At 40.0% G+C, this 14,430-nt stretch overlaps 1 protein-coding gene across 2 annotated transcripts in view; it reads right to left on the bottom strand.

Moving 5' to 3' along the window:
- The window catches only part of SGCD (sarcoglycan delta), a 1,058,523-nt gene that overhangs the window by 969,701 nt on the left and 74,392 nt on the right, over positions 1-14,430 (bottom strand). The gene's annotated exons all lie outside the window — the stretch shown is intronic.

Here is a 14,430-nt window from a genome sequence, read left to right as displayed (position 1 = left end):
CAATCTAGGAACCAGTAGCAGACCCTCACAGATACCAACTAGGCCAGCACTATGATCTTTAAGTTCCCAGACTCTAGGACAGCGTGAAATAAATGTTTATTGTTTATAAGTCACCTACCGTATACTACTCTTTTATAGCAGCTGGATCAGCCTAAAATACAATGCTATGGAGAAAAATGCTTTAATATGGTTCTTCTGTTTTCTAGTGTAACCACTTTAATTATAAAATGTATCACATCATTTCTGGCAGCAAGCTATGCATTTAGATTGGGAGAGAAGGGGAGAGACCATCCACCTCGGCTCCTAGCCTTGTGCCTGGCTGGCTCTCAGAAATAGTTCAGAGATCTGAAGTTAATTGGCCAATTACCAGCTATACTGAATAACTGAGTTCCACAATGCATTTAAGGAGGTGTTCAGCTCATGTAAGACATCTGATTGTCAGTAGCTAATGTAATAAAAATGTGTAGTGAACTAGAATATAAAGACATTTAGAAGTAGAAGGTTTCAGAGTTGGTAAAGTTGGCTCTATGATGTCATCAAGGCATTTGATCTATCTCTTAATAAGTATGTAACTTTAGCAAATACATGATTTCTGCTACTCTCCAGTGTCTTACATGAACAATAACAGAACTGGAAAGCACTCAATAAATTTGTCTATCATCATAATCACTGCTTTAAACATGTCTATTTTATGAGAGATTTTACTTGCTCAAGAGTTCAAATAAAATCAAAATGATTGGCTAAACAACCATTGGCTAAACAATCTCTCACATTTCTTTCATTTTCAAGTAGATGTCATTGTTTTCAATCTATTTCTCATAAATACGGCAGATTGCCCAGCATCACCCAATCTCCACTGGATTTCCTTAAACAGGAAGAAAATACAGGATAGAAAAATTACTTGATAGCCACCTATGAAGACTGCACATTCTTCCCAACAGCAGAGTCTAGGTGCCTCGGTCTGCCTCCCATCATTCATCTTCCTCTCCACTTCACCAAGAGTGGTGGGTGCAAAGTTTTAATGAGAACAAAATGTAGCCAGATTGATTTACTGTCCAGCACCTGTTTAAGATACACAAGCACCTTTTAAAATAGCATTCTGGTGGGTGTTGCTTTTCAATGGTCAGAAATAACAGAATTTGGAAATAAATGAAAAAACTTTAAATGCCAAAAACAAGCCAAAAAAAAAAAAAAGGATAAATTACAGATTCAAGATGCCAATTGTTAGCTCTCCTTGTGAGCAGAAAAAATTCAAGCCCACAGAATATGCAGCCTGATTGTAAACAAGTCAGGGAGATGAAATGATAAAGGCAGGACAGAGACCTCAGAAATCCTAAAACAGGTCTCAGTCTCCAAAAGCACGTTCATTTCACCAAAAGATGATTTCCTACCAGGTTGCTGACTTAACAATTTCAATTAATATACACCAAAAAACCCAACTTATTACTGCTACTATGAAGTACTATTTGTATCTTATAATAAATGCAGTTTCTTTTCCTAATTATCTATCTTTGGCACATGACACACTCTCCACTTAAACCACAAGATAAGCTCAACAAGAATAATATAAGACAATACTGCTTCCATTAAAAGGGTCTCTTGGAATGACAGGCAGTATTCTATATGCTCAGAAATAGCATCTGCCATTATAAACAAAAATGACAAACAGACAATAACTTGCTCCCTGTAAGAATACACCAAATTGTATCATATAACAATGGAAACTTAATTTTGCACAAAAATGTATGAAACGACCAAGACATAGGTTATGGACTGCACTCAGTTTCGCTCAGTTCACTCACTCAGTCATGTCCAACTCTTTATGATCCCATGGACTGCGGCATGCCAGGCCTCCCTGTCCATCACCAACTCCTGGAGCTTGCTCAAACTCATGTCCATCGAGTCAGTGATGTCATCCAACCATCTCATCCTCTGTCGTCCCCTTCTCCTCCTGCCTTCAATCTTTCCCACCATCAAGGTCTTTTCCAATGAGTCAGTGCTTCCCATCAGGTAGCCAAAGTATTGGAGCTTCAGTATTAGTCCTTCCAATGAAGATTCAACACTCATTTCCTTAAAGACTGACTGGTTTGATCTCCTTGCAGTCCAAGGGACTCTCGAGTCTTCTCCAACACCGCAGTTCAAAAGCATCAATTCTTCAGTGCTCAGCTTTCTTTATAGTCCAACTCTCACATCCATCCATACATGACTACTGGAAAAACCACAGCTTTGACTGGACGGACCTTTATGGGCAAAGTAATGTCTCTGCTTTTTAATATGCTGTCTAGGTTGGTCATAGCTTTTCTTCCAAGGAGCAAGCACCTTTTAATTTCATGGCTGCAGTCACCATTTGCAGTGATTTTGGAGCCCAAGAAAATAAAGCCTTTCTTTAGAGTCTGTCACTCTTCCCATTGTTTCTCCATCTATTTTCCAAGGAGTGATGGAACCAGATGCCATGATCTTAGTTTTTTGAATGTTGAGTTTTAAGCCAGGTTTTTCACTCTCCTCTTTCACTTTTATCAAGAAGGCTCTTTAGTTGCTCTTCACTTTCTGCTATAAGGCTGGTGTAATCTGCATATCTGAAGTTATTGATATTTCTCCCAGCAATCTTGATTCTAGCTTGTGCTTCATCCAGCCCGGCATTTTGCATGATGTACTCTGCATATAAGTTAAATAAGCAGGGTGACAATATACAGCCTTGTGTACTCCTTTCCCAATTTGGAACCAGTCTGTTGTTCCATGTCCAGTTCTAACTGTTGCTTTTTGACCTGCATACAAATTTCTCAGTAGGCAGGTAAGGTGGTCTGGTAGTCCCATCTCTTGAAGAATTTTTCACAGTTTGTTGTGATCTACACAGTCAAAGGCTTTTGGTATAATCAATAAAGCAGAAGTACATGTATTTCTGGAACTTGCTTGCTTTTTTAAATGACGGAATGCACTAGGAAAAATAATCTAAGAATTTTGGGAGGGAGTGTTTTATAAAATTTACGGACTTATTTCAAGCAATGAATCATAGCCCTATCATAAGAAATACAATTCCCCGCCAGTTTGGCATTTGTTTTAACTTTTATACACACAGCCTACTGACTGGTCTACTATTCAAGCATATTAACCACAAACTGGAGCATTCAAATGCAAGTAAATCCCAGCTTTTTTCCTAGAAAGCTCATAGAACCTACTGGAGATGGCCTCTGCCTTCGAGGAGCTTATTCTCCAACTGTGGAAGTGAAAATCACCTATAATGGAAATAGTGATTCCAAACACAATTTCTTGTGTGCTGATATATACAATACGCAGTACAGGTTTTACTTTAACAAAGATTTAAATATACACAATAAAATAAAATTAAAAGAGGTAAACTATAAGGACCAGTGGGCTAGTGAGAGGAATTCAGTCATGGAAGGCTGTTCTTCATTCTAATAAACCTCTGTCAGAAAAAAAAGGAACATCTCCAGGGACATTTCTTTCCTACACTTAAAATAACCTTCAAGAACCAACCATAGCTATTTATGTATAGAATGTATCTGTGTGCTATGCACGTGTTATTATTTATCCATCTACTTGCTCATTCACTGCTGCAATCTCAAACCTGGCCTAGTCTGTGCCCTAGAGGTCAATCTAGCCCTGAATATTCAGAACCTTTATTAATAAACTCTTCCCTGCTAATTATTCTATGTTCTGAATTACCAGAATTGGTAATCACATGACCCATAAGTCACACAACAGCAAAATGTTTTGTAAAAGAGGTACTGACCCAAAAACCACAGGGTTTGTATTCCTTCACTGCTGTCTCTTCTGATACAACATGTATATATTGAGCAATTTTAATAATCATTACTTCCCAATAGTCTGCTCATGAAAAGAGCCAACATTTTTCTTACTATACCCAAATATCATAATAGATAAATACATGTATGTTACACACATATATATTCAAATGCACCAGGATGATATATAATAAATGAAGATAAAAATCATATTCTTAACCATCCCTGTCTCAATATATTAAGTAGCAATTCACATAAAAGGAAAAATATATGTCTGGCACTGTTAAACCAACAGGTCTACATGAAAGATCTAAAGTCTAGGAAAGAGTCCCATTTGCAATGAAAGTATTAAAATATTATATATATATATAATATTTTAATCACACAAACGTCTTAAAAGTTTGTCACTCCAAGGATGGGTTTGTCATCATGTATAGTCGAGACATCAATGGAAAGATCTGATTCATTTAAGCATTGCTGAATAGCTATGCTGGTCCCCATCTCTGCTGGCATGGCCTCTGATCAAGCCCTCACCGCCTGTCTGGCACAGCCACAGCACCAGCCCCGATATGGTTGACTTCCCATGGCTCCCAACCTGGTTCGTTTCCCACCTGGCACAATGTGCTGGAGAATACCCTGCTTCAGGTTTGCCTTCAAAAAAAAAAAAAAAAAATCCTGTCATTCTCCTACTGCAAAAATCCCTACCCATTTTCTGCTGCTCACAGGAGACTTGGTACTCCACAAATGGTAATTGAAGTTATTTGCTATCTGGCCCCACACTCATCTGCTCATTCTCTCTAGCATCATCCTCCCAGCCCATGTTCCCACCCTAAGTGACTCCTTCCCCCATACAGAACACCTTGTGGCTTTCACAGAGCATTTCCTCTGTATTGGAGGTTCTAAACCAGAGGCTCTGTGTCCTCCAGAGGCTATTTCAAAATGACTAGAGACACTTTTGTCACAAATGAGGGCTGTGCTGCTAGGTATGGCCTCTAGCGGGAAAGGGGGTAGGGATGTTGTTCAACCCTGCTCTACCCAGGAAGCCACCTCTCCATCTGACCTGTTCCCCTATCCCTCAAAAGCCAGCTCAGAAGTTTCTTCTTCCTTAAAACAACTCCTGATTTTCTAGACCGTCAGTCACTCCCTCACTTTCTTCCTTCCACATTCTCTTCAGACTATACTTCAACCTCCACAAACAACAAATCTCTATTTAAGTGTTTGCATCCTCCCTAAACTGTGAACTCCAATAAGCCGAATCCTCTCTCTGTCCCTTGATTTGCTCATGGCAGATACTCTTCAAATGGTAAATGACTGTACATTCTTTATCACAATTTTCTATTCTTCTCTCTAGAAATCTTCACTGTTCAACAGAGTAGGCACTATTCATGTACAAAATCGTTTTTTAACTGAAAACTCTGTTCTTGAGTTGCACTACCCCATAGCAAGAGCTCAAGAGACTCGTGTAGCTAGTAGCTAGTCTACTGAGCAATACAGAAACTTCCACTGGGCAGCCCAGCATCTAGATGACCAACCCCACAAGAGTTAAGGATCCTATCTGTGTTCATATCTATGCTTGCTCCATAGTGGCTGTTCCATAAGTCTCTGTGGGAATGGATGAGGCACAGAGATCCAGGGTGTTCTAATTGCAATTCAGTCTATCTGTTGTACTTGTGCTTAGCTGCTCAGTCATGTCTGACTCTTTCTGACCCCAAGGACTGTAGCTCGCCAGGCTCCTCTGTCCATGGGGACTCTCCAGGCTAGAATACTGGAGTGGGTTGCCATATTCTCCTCCATGGGATCTTCCCAATCCAGGGATCAAATCCACATTGCAGGCAGATTCCTTAACCATCTGAACCACCAGGAAAGCGCTAAACAAGAAATGAAACCACAGCTAAGGCAGGGACTTTCAGAAAACCCATTTTGCTAGTGGTTAGCACAGAGGGCTCTCGGTCCTGAGTATATGTAAAGTGAGTAATGAATAAACTCCAGGGCACTCGGAGAAACAGTAGGGTCACATGTCAGGAATTAACAAGTGAAAGTTGCACAGCTGAAGTCTATCCTGAAAGGCTTCCTGGAACTGCTGAGCCCTGGGCACCAGCAACCACAGCAAGAAAGGCACACTGATGATACAATTATAATGCATGACTCAAATCTCAATGGAAGATTCAAAACCCAGAGAGACAAGAGGGACACTGACAGGGACGCCTCAGTATATATATACTGGCTAGGGACACAGGTTTAAAAGTCAGACAGATTTGGGTTCCTGTTTCTCCTCTGTCACTTTCTAATATGGTAATGTGGGCAAGTCAGTTGACACCTTTGAGCTTCCGTTTCCTTATGTACAAAACTCAAACAATAGCATTATCATCCTTACTATTTTACTGTAGGAAAATAACTGAGATACAGTATATACACTTTCAACACAGAGACTTATATGTAAGAGGCACTGAAAAATATTGTTATTTTCATAATTATCAAAGCCATTATAAAAGCTTAAGGACAGCAGATGAATGGATAAGAAAGCTGTGGTACATATGCACAATGGAGTATTATTCAGCCATTAAAAAGAATACATTTGAATCAGTTCTAATGAGGTGGATGAAACTGGAGCCTATTATACAGAGTGAAGTAAGCCAGAAAGAAAAACACTAATACAGTATACTAACACATATATATGGAATTTAGAAAGATGGTAACGATAACCTTGTATGTGAGACAGCAAAAGAGACACAGATGTATAGAACAGTCTTTTAGACTCTGTGGGAGAGGGAGAGGGTGGGATAATTTGGGAGAACAGCATTGAAACATGTATAATATCATATATGAAACAAATCGCCAGTCCAGGTTTGATGCATGGTACAGGATGCTTGGGGCTGGTGCACTGGGATGACCCAGAGAGATGGTATGGGGAGGGAGGTGGGAGGGGGGTTCAGGATGAGGAACACGTGTATACCTGTGGCAAATTCATGTCAATGTATGGCAAAAGCAATAAATATTGTAAAGTAATTAGCCTCCAATTAAAATAAATAAATTCGTATTAAAAATAAAATAAAATCTTAAGGACAGATGAGACCAAGAGATTAAGTTCAAGCTCAATCCTATCTTCTGTTCTCATCGAGTTGTTTATCCTCCTTACAATATCCCCACCAAGTGTTCTCCAATCTCTGTTGTTGTCTTCTAGCCACTAAGTTGCGTCTGACTCTTGGGCAACCCCATGGACTGTAGCCCACCAGGCTCCTGTGTCCTTGGGACTTCCCAGGCAAGAATACTGGAATCGGTAGCCACTTCCTTTTCCAGGGGATCTTCCCAACCCAAGGATTGAAACTGTGTCTTTCGCATTGGCAGATAAATTCTTTACCACTGAGCCACCAAGGAAGCCCCGTCCAGCCCCTACCTGGCATTATTTAATGACCATGAACTTACTGATTCTTAAGGCAGCTGTTTCCATTTCAGATGACTCTGTAACATAAAGCCACCATGTTTCTCCATGGGGCACTACTGGCTTTTGGATGTGGTAGTTCTTTATCATATTGGGCTGCTTCATGTTTATAGGACATGGAGCATCTATCTCTGGCCCTCTAGATTCCAGCAGCACACACAACCTCTGATCACGATGGAAACAAACAAACAAATGCACATGTATTTCCCATGTTCCCTACAGGGAACCTGATTTAAAAGAAAAAAAAAAAAAAAAACATTGCCCAAACTAAGATCTTCCTCCTGGATTTGAGAAAAAACATAAATAGGGAAGTTCAAAGATGGAGATTTCAAGTGTTCCAAGAGCTATATGGAAGAGTTTGCCTGCTACATCTCATATCCATTTCCCATCCCTTCCTGCCTCTGCTCTGCACCTCAGGGAATTATAACTCCTAAGATCCTTTGTCAACTGCCTTCCAGTTGGGTTCATCCAATGAGAGGCACTAGAATGTGGGAGAAGAGGAGAAGGCAGAGTATTTATTCTTCTCTTGCTCTGCCATCAGCAACATCTCCTCTGGCAGAGGTCCTTCCTGAATCTGAGAGCCCTTTTCTCCGCAGTCCCACTCCTGCCAGGGCAGCCCTACCCAGGGCCTCCTAGCTGTCTGAAGACTCCAGCTTATGGGCTGTGATAGTATCCCCTTCTCTTGCTGTCTCTTCAAGCTTTCTATTAATCCCTGGGGGTGGGGGGGTGGAGGGGGTGGGGTTCTTACCTGAGCTGCTCTGTCAGCTTTTCCATTACCTATGCAATGAATTTTCTGTATCATCAAATCCCTTCTCTTGAAATATAGTGAACAGGTTCTGTTTTCATGATTGGACACTGACCAACACAAACAGGGAGATGATGTTTTTTCCTATCTTCATCCCAGATGACTTAGAGTTGCTAGAAGAAAGGATTACTTTTTCACCACTGGCAGTGGCTTAAGTCACCTCATGTAGTGACTTTTGAGGCAATATGAATTGTTTCACCTTTTCTTTCCTAGACATATAAGTTTAGAAGAAACTGTCAAAGGTGAAACTACTTTTTCCCCATGGACATGCTTTTCTCTATGGAAAAATGCACCATTCTCCCAAAGGAGACTAATTTTCCTTAGAAAACATCTATGGGGAACAGAAGATGGAGGCTGGATTCAAAGGGCCAGCATGTTCACTTCTTCTCCTCGTCTTTGCTAAAAGTCTAAACATACAGGGTGAAAAAAAGGAGATTGATTCCCAAATGCCAAATGTGGCTGGCATCCATATCAAACAGTTGCTTAAGGATACTCCAACTTCTGACAGTTATGACTTGGATACAGGACTAATAGCTCTGGTTTAAATTTTGGAAGTTATTAAATTACATACAAACATAGATGAAAGAGAGAGCGAAACATCCACATACAAAAAGAATATACCTAAATTATAGATACATATGCATATGTGTCGGTGTGATTCCGTTTATTAACTTTTTTTTACCTTCTCATTTTTTCTATAAACTCACTAAACCAGTTATAATGATAAAGTCTTCAGAATACTTTGGTTGTCAACAAAAGAAAATCACTGAAACAAACAAACATAAGAAATGGGCAGAATTCATTGCCAATTTCAAAATAAACCCATATGCCCCAAGAAGAGAAAAGTCAGTCAAACCTAGGGAGACACAGTGACTCCAGAAACTACAAAAGTCACCAGGAATCAAGAAAACCTTCTCCCTGTGTCACTCTCTCTTTCAATCTGATTTATCTGCTCTCATCTCTGTGTCAGTGGGTTTTTTTTTTTAACTTCTATTCACACACGGATAAGATGGCTGGCTGCCCACAATAGCATCCTTAGCATCTACATCAGCCTGCCTTCAGTTCAAGTGGCTTCCTGCATCTACATCAGCCTGCCTTCAGTTCAAGTGGCTTCCTGAGACTGAAAAGCATCTCTAAATTCTCAACTCTGAGCAAAGTTCTTCCATCTGACCCAGTTTAGGTCAACTGTCTACTCTTGTCCTTGGGAAATAAGATTAGACAGTATGAGTAGGATTGTCTAGACAGCCTTATAAGCAAAGGAATTCTACAAAACAAGGCTGGAAGAAGAAAGAAGGAAGTAGAGGGTGACATAGATGCCCCTAACATACAACCTCAAAAGGGTATTAGTACATTGTTTTAATCTTCCAGATAAAAACAGAGGGGTTGAATCACCTGCCCAGTGTCTCACAGATGATTAAGGCCAGAAACATGACTAAGGGACTTCCCTGGTGGCCCAGGTAAAGAATCCACCTGCCAATGCAGGAGATGTCAGCTTAATCCCTGGCCCACAAAGATCCCACAGGTGCAGAGCAACTGAGCCTTTGTGCCACAGTTACTGAAGCATGTGCACCCTAGAGCCTGTGCTCAGCAGCAAGAGAAGCCACTGCAGCGAGAACCCCATGCCACCCCTACTCACTGCAACTAGAGAAAAGCCTGCAGGCCACAGTGAAGACTCAGCAGAGCCAAAACAAAATGAGTAAATCAATAAAAATAAAGAAACACAACTTGAATCCAAGTCTCCAGAATTCTTTCTCCTCAACAGTAAGTTAGCACCTATATAATAACACATAGGACAGGAAGAATGTGGTAACTTATAGTTTATTAAATATTATTATTATCACTACTATTATAAAGGAACTTGAAAAGTTTTTCAAAAACACAGCCTATACTATTTGTCTTCCTATGTGCACTCAGCCATCTGCCTCTCTAAGCCAGCAGCTGTCATCAGAAACCTAGTATGACTCAGAATCTAGTAAAATCCCTGTGGAGAGAACTTGAAAAAAATTCTGTGCAAGGACCAGAAAACTTCAGAGCCCTACAGAGAGCATGGTGATTCCAGTTCTACAAAGACCAGCAGAATAGGCTGAGGGGAGTTCAACTGCATCCCTCTTGAGAATTTTGCACCTCCGTGAGAGTTGGACTGTGAAGAAAGCTGAGCGCCGAAGAATTGATGTGTTTGAACTGTGGTGTTGGAGAAGACTTTTGAAAGTTCCTCGGACTGCAAGGAGATCCAACTAGTCCATTCTGAAGGAGATCAGCCCTGGGATTTCTTTGGAAAGAATGATGCTAAAACTGAAACTCCAGCACTTTGGCCAGCTCATGCGAAGAGTTGACCCATTGGAAAAGACTTTGATGCTGGGAGGGATTGGGGGCAGGAGGAGAAGGGGATGACAGAGGATGAGATGGCTGGATGGCATCACTGACTCGATGGATGTGAATCTGAGCAAACTCTGGGAGTTGGTGATGGACAGGGAGGCCTGGCATGCTGCAATTCATGGGGTCGCAAAGAGTCAGACATGACTGAGCAACTGAACTGAACTGAACTGAGCTCTAAACATCAAAGACAGGGCTAAATGAAGGTGATACATCTCCTTATTCTAATGGCCAGGAAGGTGGAGGGAGATCTGACTGTAAAATGACTTCTTATGCTTGTGGTAAGAGAGGTTTAACAGTCTATTCCTAAATCTCATAACTACAAGGCAAGAAACTTCTTTTTATCACATGCAGAATTTCTACAATAAAGAATATTCCAACAAAGAAACACAATGAGTCAAGACAGGATAAAACCTTCCTTTCTGGGAAGCCAAGTATCCAGAGAATTGTGCTAGGTAAGCCTGCTCTCCTGGAAGACAGAGATGAGTACCTGAATAGCAAAAGTAAAAAGGCACTTACAGAGATTCAAGTGTGATTCTAAGAAAGACTGTGGAACTTAAACACATGATTTTTGATCTATAAAATTCACTAAAAGAATTAAAAATGAAAAATGAGTTGACTGATGTAATTATAATTAGTGACCTGACAGATCAAGTATAGTAAGCATATCTAATCATAAAACAAAAAGGCAAAGAAAAAAAAGCAAGAGGAAAACACAAAGAGGCTTAGGTGACAGACACAGCATAATACAAAAGGAAAAAAAAAAACAGATGAAGTAATAGGAGTTATGGCTAGAAACCAATCTAGGAAATAAATTAAAACAAACTTCACCGAATGGAGTAAAGATCTGCAATGAAAAATCGAAAGAGCCCTTGAATTTTTTACCTACAAAGAAAACCAAAAATCAGACAGGTATCAGACTTCTCATCTGCAATACTGGAAGCCAAAGTGTTTACAGACTATGTTCACATAAAGTCTGCAACTCAAGAACCTTCTATCAACCAAGAAAACTAATCAGGATGAAAGAGAAAATTAGGACTTGCAGTAACTGAGAAAACAAACCCCAAACATGCCTAATCTAAAAAATACTTGAAAAAATACTGCAAATAATGAATGAGCCCAAGCTGATTATTTTTTTTAAAAATAAGAAAAGATAAACTAAAGAGGATACAGCATTGAACAAAAAAACTTGACACAAAGGCTTTCAGGGTATGTGTAATAACAATGCTAAATAAGCACTTATAAAACTCGACTGGCACAAATAAAGGAGATTCACTTTCTTAAACTATACTACACCCACTGCCCTGACACACACATATAAGAAAGTAAGGAAAAAATAAAGGTATTTGAGAAGTGTTATGTTATGGAAATATAAGGCAGAAGGAGATGGGGAAATAAAATTAGCTTAAAGGTATTGTCCTTTGTGGGAAGTAAAAGGGAAATAGAAAAAAATTGTATGTCTATAATGAGGAGAAAAAAAAGCATTTTGGTTGGGATTGTTATACGTATGTGCTACCATAGAACAACAGTCACATATATTTGATCAAAATATTAGGCGGGACTGTGAATTGTAATTTACTATAAGTAGGCACAAATGCATCTTTATTCATCAAAATTGGAACTATTACAATCAACACATTTTTGCTAATCAGAAATAGATGTGTTTATTCCTGAAGCATAAAAATCTATGTTTCAGAATTCAATGAACTCTTGGAAAGCATTTTCTGCCCCCTGTGGGTTATGGAAGTATTTTCCCCGCAAAAGATTGTCAGAATGCTTGTGGACGTGGTAGAAGTCAGGTTGATATGGTGAACGAGGCAAAACTTCAAACAGTTCATTCTGCTTTTGAAGCGTTAATTGTGTCATATGTGGTCAAGCGTTGTCCTGAAGAAGAACTGGGCCCTTTCTGTTGTCCAATAACTGGCTGCAGGCGTTCCAGTTTTCAGTGCATTTCCTCAATTTGCTGATCATACTTCTCAGATATAATGGTTTCACCAGGATTCAGAAAGCTGTAGTGAATCAGATGGGCAGCAGTAGACCACCAAACAGTGATCAGGACCTTTTATTACTGGTGCAAGCTTAGATTTGTTAAGTGCTTTGGAGCTTCTTCTTGGTCTACGGACTGAGCTGGTCATTGCCAGTTGTCATATAAAACCCACTTTTCATCACAGGTCACAATTCAATTGAGAAATGGTATGTTGTTGCACAGAACAAGAGAAGACAACAATTCAAAATGACAATTTTTTAAAATTTGTGGTCAGCTCATGAGGCACCCACTTATCAAGGTTTTTCACCTTTCCAATTGCTTCGGATGCTGAACAACCATAGAATGGTCAACACTGAGTTCTTTGGCAGTGTCTTATGTAGGTGTAAGAGGATTAGCTTCGATGTTCCCCTCAAATGGTTGTCATCAACCTCCGACGGCCAGCCACTGCACTCCTCATCTTCAAGGCTCTTGCCTCCTTCGTAAAAGTTCTTGACCTACTACTGCACTGTTCATTCATTAGCAGTTTCTGGGCTAATGCTGTGAGTCTCTGCTGCTTTAGGACCCATTTTGAACTCCAATAAGAAAATGGCTTGAAATTACTTTTTGTCTAACATCATTTCCATAGTCTCAAATAAATATAAAATACACAGCAAGTAATCAGTAATTATTAAAAAAACTCATAAAATGATAAATGTGCATTAAAATGATGTATGACACAACCACATTTAAGAATGTATTCCAATATTAAATAGCAAAGTTCAACAATGCAAAACTACAATTATTTTTGCACCAACCTAAATAGAAAAAGGATACATGATTATTATTGGGATAAAATAAATAAAATACAATGTCTATCTTAACAAGATTGCTGGGAGCCAGTGTGAGGAATTCCGCCTGTGGCAAAGGTCATGAGGAAGGAGGCCTGACATTATGCAAAGGCAGGATCAGGCCTCAGGGGTCCCCCTGGACATTCTCGAGCATCTACCCCCAAAACCAGAGTCTGCCTACCTTACTGCATTATGCTTTCACCTACACTTCTGAAATTACGGGGGGGCTATCCCCCACCACCTCTCTCTGAAAAGGAGTTAACATAGAACTCCAGTTAATAAATCTCCTGGGTGTAACAAGAGTGTTTCAGTCCAAAAACTCTTCTGATGGCTCTCTAGCCTGCCTGACAGGTTAGTCCAGCCACATGTGATTGTTCACAGCCTCCCAACTGTGAGAGGCACGAGATGCTTTAAACTTTCTAAAAACAGATTCTTTTGAGAAGTTAGAAAATTATTAGTATAGTATTAGCAAGTTAGTTAGAAATTATACTGGTGGAGGGTTTCATTGTTGAGCCAATATTTGCTGCTAAGTCTCCATATCCCTTGCCCCTTATACACATGAATATAACTAACATATAGGAGAAATAAGTATTAACCTTGATATTAATCACGTTAGACCTTAGGCTAAATTCTTTGCTTGATTATAGCCCACTGCACCTTTACCCTGTAGGAATGCAACTTTATTTGGTGCCTTCAGAGGGTGGTGCCTGACTTAAGAAAAATCACCTTTGGAGAAAATAAGGCTTCTGGTTGACTAATCATCATCAGAAAGGGTCATAAAATGTTAGCAGGTCTCTTGGCCAGAAGATGATGTAAATCACCTGAGAACTTTGTATATCAGAAGGAATGCAGAAAGAAAGCGTGGTTTCAATAAGGGTCAGGACTGCTGACCCCTTGTGACTTTGTATTTTCCATTTATCTCTATGTATAACTCAAAGTATAAAAGCGGACCTGGAAAATAAAGAAACAGGACCAGTTCCTGGAAAGACTGGTTTCCCCTGTGTCGTCTTTTCTTGTTTTATGGCTGAATTCCCATCTGGAGGGCGGAGGCTCACCGTGTCTACTTATTTGCCCTGGCTTCTAAGACCCACGCAAGAGGGAGCCCAAGGCGGGGTACCCTCTGCTATTCAAGTGGGCACCAGTGGCCTACCTAGACAGTGCAAACCCCTTGTCTCAGAGTTTTATTGGTTCTCCGCGTAAACCAAGTTATTCAGCCTCTTTTCTCCACTAATTTT

Source organism: Ovis aries, chromosome 5 (genome assembly GCF_016772045.2).
Source record: "Ovis aries strain OAR_USU_Benz2616 breed Rambouillet chromosome 5, ARS-UI_Ramb_v3.0, whole genome shotgun sequence".
Taxonomy (NCBI): domain Eukaryota; kingdom Metazoa; phylum Chordata; class Mammalia; order Artiodactyla; family Bovidae; genus Ovis; species Ovis aries.
Note: the sequence above shows the minus strand (reverse complement) of the source record. Positions and strands in the feature narration are given on the sequence as shown.